We start from the raw sequence: 6067 nt of genomic DNA, 5'->3' as shown, positions 1-6067 counted from the left end.
GACAGAGAGAGGGAGCCGGTCGTAGTGCTGCGCACGCATACACCACACGCCCACACTCACACAAACACGCAGCAAGACAGAGAGGGGGATGTTGCTGCGAGCGGTCCCACTAGCTGTGGCGAGATGCTCTGCTTCAGTCTGGAGTGGTGGGGCTGCCCGCCCTGCCCCCACCTTGCCATCTGATTGGCTGAGGCTACAGAGGGAAGGGAGGGGGCTAGAGGCACAGTGGAGGGAGGGGGGAAGGGGATTGTGCGACAGAGAGAGAGAGAGAGAGAGAGAGAGAGAGTGTCTTGATTAACAACCTCTCCCCTCATAGTGGAGGGGGTGGGAGGGAAGGAGAGGGAGGGAGGGAGGGAGGGAGGAGAAGAGGGAGGGAGGGGGAAGGACATATGGCGAATGCGAGGGAGGGAGAGATAGGGAGGGAGAGGGGGAGGGAGATGGAGGGCGGGGGTGGCAGGGATGGATAGATTGGGAAGGAGAGGGAGGATGAGCGGTAAGAAGAGGGAAGGAGAGCGAGGGAGAGCGAGGGAGAGCGAGAGCGGGAGGGAGAGTTGGGACCCGCACGTCTCACACGTTTACACAGCAGGGTGGTAGGGGAGGGGGGAGGGGGGAGGGGGGAGGGGGGAGGGGGGAGGGGGGAGAGGGCGGAGGAGTGGTGGATCACGTGCTGATGACGTGATCACCAGAGCGTCACTCCCCAGCATGCAGTGGAATGAACCAAGGTCACACTGGAGCACTTCCTGTTAGCATGTGAGCACTGCAACCATTCCGGTCAGGGAAATAGTGTGTGTGTGTGCGTGTGTGTGTGTGTGTGTGTGTGTGTGTGTGTGTGTGTGTGTGTGTGTGTGTGTGTCTGTAGGAATGGGGATGTTAAGGACCTAAGCTGGAGACGTTCCCAACTAAACCCACCAGACAGGAAACCAGAGAAAGAAGCAGAGACACTGTGTGTGTGTGTGTGTGTGTGTGTGTGTGTGTGTGTGTGTGTGTGTGTGTGTGTGTGTGTGTGTGTGTGTGTGTGTGTGTGTGTGTGTGTGTGTGGGGGGGGCGGGCAACAGGACGTGACAACGTATCACATGCACTGAGATAGCGCCAAACTGTAACTACAGTTTTCAGCCGTTCCAACCTGCACTCCCTCTAACGTCATGACCTACATCAACGTTTACTATATCAACGTGCAATACATTAGCATGCACTACATCAGCGTGCACGACATCATATAATAATAATAATAATAATATAATCTGTTTGAAGTGCTTGAATGACGTCATGACATTAAAAGCAGCATCAACGTTTCATGTCAGTTTGGTGACTCAGTCCTGCACAGCATCGCCGCCCCCTCCCCTCACCTCTCTCTCCCTCAATCTCTATGACTCTCTCCACCCAGCTATCTCTGTCTCCCTTCCCTAGCACCCCCGCCCCTCTCTCTCTTCCTCTCTATGTCTCTCTCCCTCCCCTAGCTCTCTGTCTCTTTATCTCTGTCTTTCCCCTTCCCCTACCTCTCTCTCTTCCTCTCTATGTCTCTCTCCCTCCCCTAGCTCTCTGTCTCTTTATCTGTCTTTCCCCTTCCCCTACCTCTCTCTCTTCCTCTCTATGTCTCTCTCCCTCCCACAGCTCTTTTTCTATGGGCAGGTGTAATGGCTGCCTCAAGGTGACTGGTGTAATGGCTTGCCCTCTGCTCCTCTGCTGTGTAAACAAAACCTTCACCTCTGACCTTTGACCTGCTTACAGGGGTCAACCAAGCGCACCATCTACCCCTAACGTGAAGCATGTTCAGTATTGATGCATGAATATATTGTAGGAAATGAGTTGTGCTACAAGGGACGCGGTATCAATCTAATCAGCCTTTAGGCTACGTTCCCATGAGCCCGTCCCCATGGTAACGGTCTGGCTCTCGGCTGATTGATTGGCAACGCATCATGGCTGCTTGGCTGCACGTCGCACGTCTGACGCTAGGTCCATGGTCTGACGCATGCTGCAGCTACCGGCAGGTCCGCGATACTGAGAGACCAATACTACTATTAATGATTGTAGAAGTCATAGTCGTATTTTATATTTTAAAGCAGACTTTATAGTCTTTTAGTATACCTAATCAACCACATGCATACTGCAAATATCTTTGGTCCATTATATTATGAAGTATGGTAATTGTATGAACGATGTATATCAAATACTTGGTTTTCTGGCTTATTTTTTTACTTGACTTTTGTCTAAAATGTTGACGCATAGAAAAATCTAATAAAACAAAAGCAAGAGATCTAAAGTCAGACCTGTGAACAGTTTCTGAACTAAAGTGTGTTTGCGTGCGTTTGTGTTTCAGAGGGTATTCAAGTGCGTGCGTGCCTTCATGTGTGTCTGTGTGTGTGTGTGTGTGTGTGTGTGTGTGTGTGTGTGTGTGTGTGTGTGTGTGTGTGTGTGTGTGTGTGTGTGTGTGTGTGTGTGTGTGTGTGTGTGCGGTGCAACATTCCAAAGAGGAATGTTTCACCGCACAACCCCCTCATCATGTTATTATGCTCCAATAACTCTCTTTATACTAAACAGTTAGCTACTCCCCGTTAGACGCTCTCAAGTTTTGAACTGAGTTCAGATTGAGATTTTGTTGGGGGGGGGTTATATTGAACTTTTTGTTCAATATAAACAACTTTATCAATCCCCTGTAGGAGAAATTTGTTAATGTTTGTCCCTGTAAAACAATAATGGTAAAAATAAATAAATCATACAAAACATGACGGTAACTCTAAAGTCACTTCCACCAAATCAAAGAGAACAGAACAGAGTAGGGGAGGGCGTAGCCTGACTCGTTTGTGAACGACCCAGAGAAACGCAACGCAAATTGAATGTCAACATGTATGAGGCTTTAATAAAATCCCGGACGATTTTGAAGACACTTTTTTTTTTAAAATATCTAAAAAAGAGGGCAATTCCGGGCAAAAGAGAACTTCTGGTCACCCTACGTACGGGGAACCCATTTGATTCCTACCTGTTCCACTGTTAAATAGTGAGAAATACGAAGTTTGGCGTGTGAGCGTGTGCATGGGTTGAAATGCGCGTGTCTCACGCCCAATGCGTGAGACTTGAGAGCCCAGAGTCCGTTACCCCTAGTTACTGGCCACCAGTTAACCAGTTACCGTAGTTAGCATCGGTTATCATTTGTAGGACCCAGATTAACCACAATTACTCACACTTACCCAGTGGCGGCTGGTGAATTTTATTTTAGGGGGGGGCTGAAAGTTTGTAAACCAAACCCCTGTAGGGGCGTCTGGGGGCAACCCCGATGATTTTTTTGTGATTTTCCAATACAAATGAAGCATTCTGGTGCATTCTGACAAAATAATAAAGACAAAATAGAACATTTCCTTACAAAGACGAATGGAGCCGGGGAAATATGGGTTAGCTTAATTTATTTGCCTTGTAGAATTCAGCAAGATTAAAAGTGCAATCAATAATAATTGGGAATTATACACAAGTTAACATTCTCTCTCTGTCTCTATCTGTATGTGTGTTTGTGAGAGAGTGAGAGAGAGTGAACACTCTCTCTCTCACACTGAAGGCATGATGCCACCATAGGTTTGCAGATAACTATATACAATATGCACACTGAAGGCATGATGCCACCATAGGTTTGCAGAGAACTATATACAATATGCACACTGAAGGCATGATGCCACCATAGGTTTGCAGAGAACTACATACAATATGCACACTGAAGGCATGATGCCACCATAGGTTTGCAGATAACTATATACAATATGCACACTGAAGGCATGATGCCACCATTGGTTTGCAGAGAACTACATACAATATGCACACTGAAGCTGCTTCAGGATTCTCATAGATCAGAGACAGTTCCGTCTTGAGCTTTGCCTTGTTCAGTGTGGGATATGCCTTCACAGTGGCATTCAGAGCATCAGCAGGAAATGAATGGCAGTACCTTTCAAACTTATTTCCTTGTACTAAGGTAGCACTCACAAGATGGCCAGTGAAAGAGAACCTCGCTTTGGTGTGAGCCAGGATGGTGTCGCAGAACTCTTCAGACAGCCTCTGCTTCGCCTCTTCTGTCAAAGCCGTCCTTGGTCTGTCGGTTCCTGATGGCTCTTGCAGCTGGTCAGAGTCTCTGAATGCAAACAAACCAATAATGTGTTTGTTAGGCTGTGTACAGTACTGTAGTCTACGTGATGCACATATTCACACTTTATCCAGTAAAAAGATGTCAGCATACCCACTTAAAATGGGCAGGAATGCATAATGTTAGTGTTAAACACTGTTTTTTATCTATTGTGTTGGTAATTTCACTCATAAATCTATCTACAGTAAAGTCTGCTTTTAGACAAATACGATAAAATATCAATATAATATGGGCAACCTTTTATGTGTGGTTGTTCAAGACACACTGATGGCCTGATGAGTATACCCACTTAAAATGGGCAGGGATGCACAATGTTAGTGTTAAACACTGTTTTTTAAGCTATCCATTGTGCCTCGCCTAACCAGGATGTCCAGCACAGAGTAAAGCATGCTAGATTACTCCATTGGCTTCCAGTAAAACAACGCATACATTTCAAGATCCTCCTCACCACCTACAAAGCCCTAAACAACCTTGCCCCCTCATACCTGACGGATCTCCTCCAACGCCCCATTGACCCACACCGAACACGCTCCACTGTTGCCAACACCCTCATCCCCATCACCAGGACCAAATACCGCACCATAGGGGACAGAGCCTTTGCCATCGCCGCCCCTACCCTCTGGAACTCCATCCCCCTGGCCATCCGTAACTCTGATTCACTGCAGTCTTTCAAAAGTCAACTCAAAACACATCTCTTCAACATCACTTACAACACCTGACAAACATTTTTTCACTCTCTCTCTTTCTCATTGTCCTATCTTTCTCTGTATTGTTGTTTTGGGAGTATTTGTATGTATGCATGTATGTACTGTACTGTTCATTTGTATCCTTTTTGTTTTGTGTTTTTTGTAAAGCGTCTTTGGGTACCGAGAAAAGCGCTATATAAAACCAATGTATTATTATTATTATTAGATTACACCACTGGCAATATATTATAAAAAAGAACTGTGTTATTAAAAAAAAGAACACAAATACATTTCATGCATATGTTCTCATAACAGAGCTTTGCTTTGAGAATGATCAAATTATATAAATGTTTAATCTTACCTAATGGTCTGCACACTGCTTGTGAAGCTCTCGAGGGCCCTTTTGATGAAGACTGCATCATCAATGTCCTTCTTCTGGAGCTTCTGGTACAGAATGTCGACGTGCGACCGCTTTCTTTTATTAATTTTGGTCTTGGAGGTCCTGATTGTTTTAATGCCAATTTCCCTGAATTGGATCGTAGACTAAAAGGAACTTCTTTCAGAGACGCAACGGAATTGCACACATTAGCAGCCATGTTGAAATGAGCAAGTCACTTGATCGAAGATATCCCTTCGCGCTCTTTGCGCAGTTACGTATGACGCAAGCACGTTGGGGCGAGTCCCAAATCCCAATTGAAAATGCATTGAAGGCTCATTTTCCGAAAAAAAAAGTTTTAACATGACATTCAATGGGAGAATCCTTGGGCGATTTTCCACGTCAATGAATTCGCTCAGAGAGGCGGGACCATTTGAAACGCGATTTGAATCTGACGATTCAGATTGGACAATGACAGATAATATGTCTAGAACACTGAAAACTACTTTTGCTGCGATAGAATTTGTTAGAAAGTCTCCCAGTTGGTAGTGCGTCGCCCCAATCGCCCCTATACACCATCCGCCCACTATTGCCGGGGACATAGGACCCTTTTCCCAGAAAAGGGTCCTATGTTCCCTAGCAATCTATCAATCTTTGAAAATATGATAGCCAATCAGCGTTGAACCGGCCCACTCAGTGCAGTGCAGTCCGGGGTGAACTGCAGCATGGAGGAGAAAGTGATTGTTGCCGTTTGCGACTACCGGAGCGCTATATATAGTATATAATATAATATAATTGTATATATAATATCACGGCCAAAAGCTCTGTGCGCCTCCGGATGGCCGTAGCGCGGGGAGCTCTCGTAGGGATTGGGCTTCTCGG

The sequence above is a fragment of the Gadus macrocephalus genome, chromosome 3 (assembly GCF_031168955.1).
Source record: "Gadus macrocephalus chromosome 3, ASM3116895v1".
NCBI lineage: Eukaryota > Metazoa > Chordata > Actinopteri > Gadiformes > Gadidae > Gadus > Gadus macrocephalus.
This window is presented reverse-complemented; position numbering follows the sequence as displayed.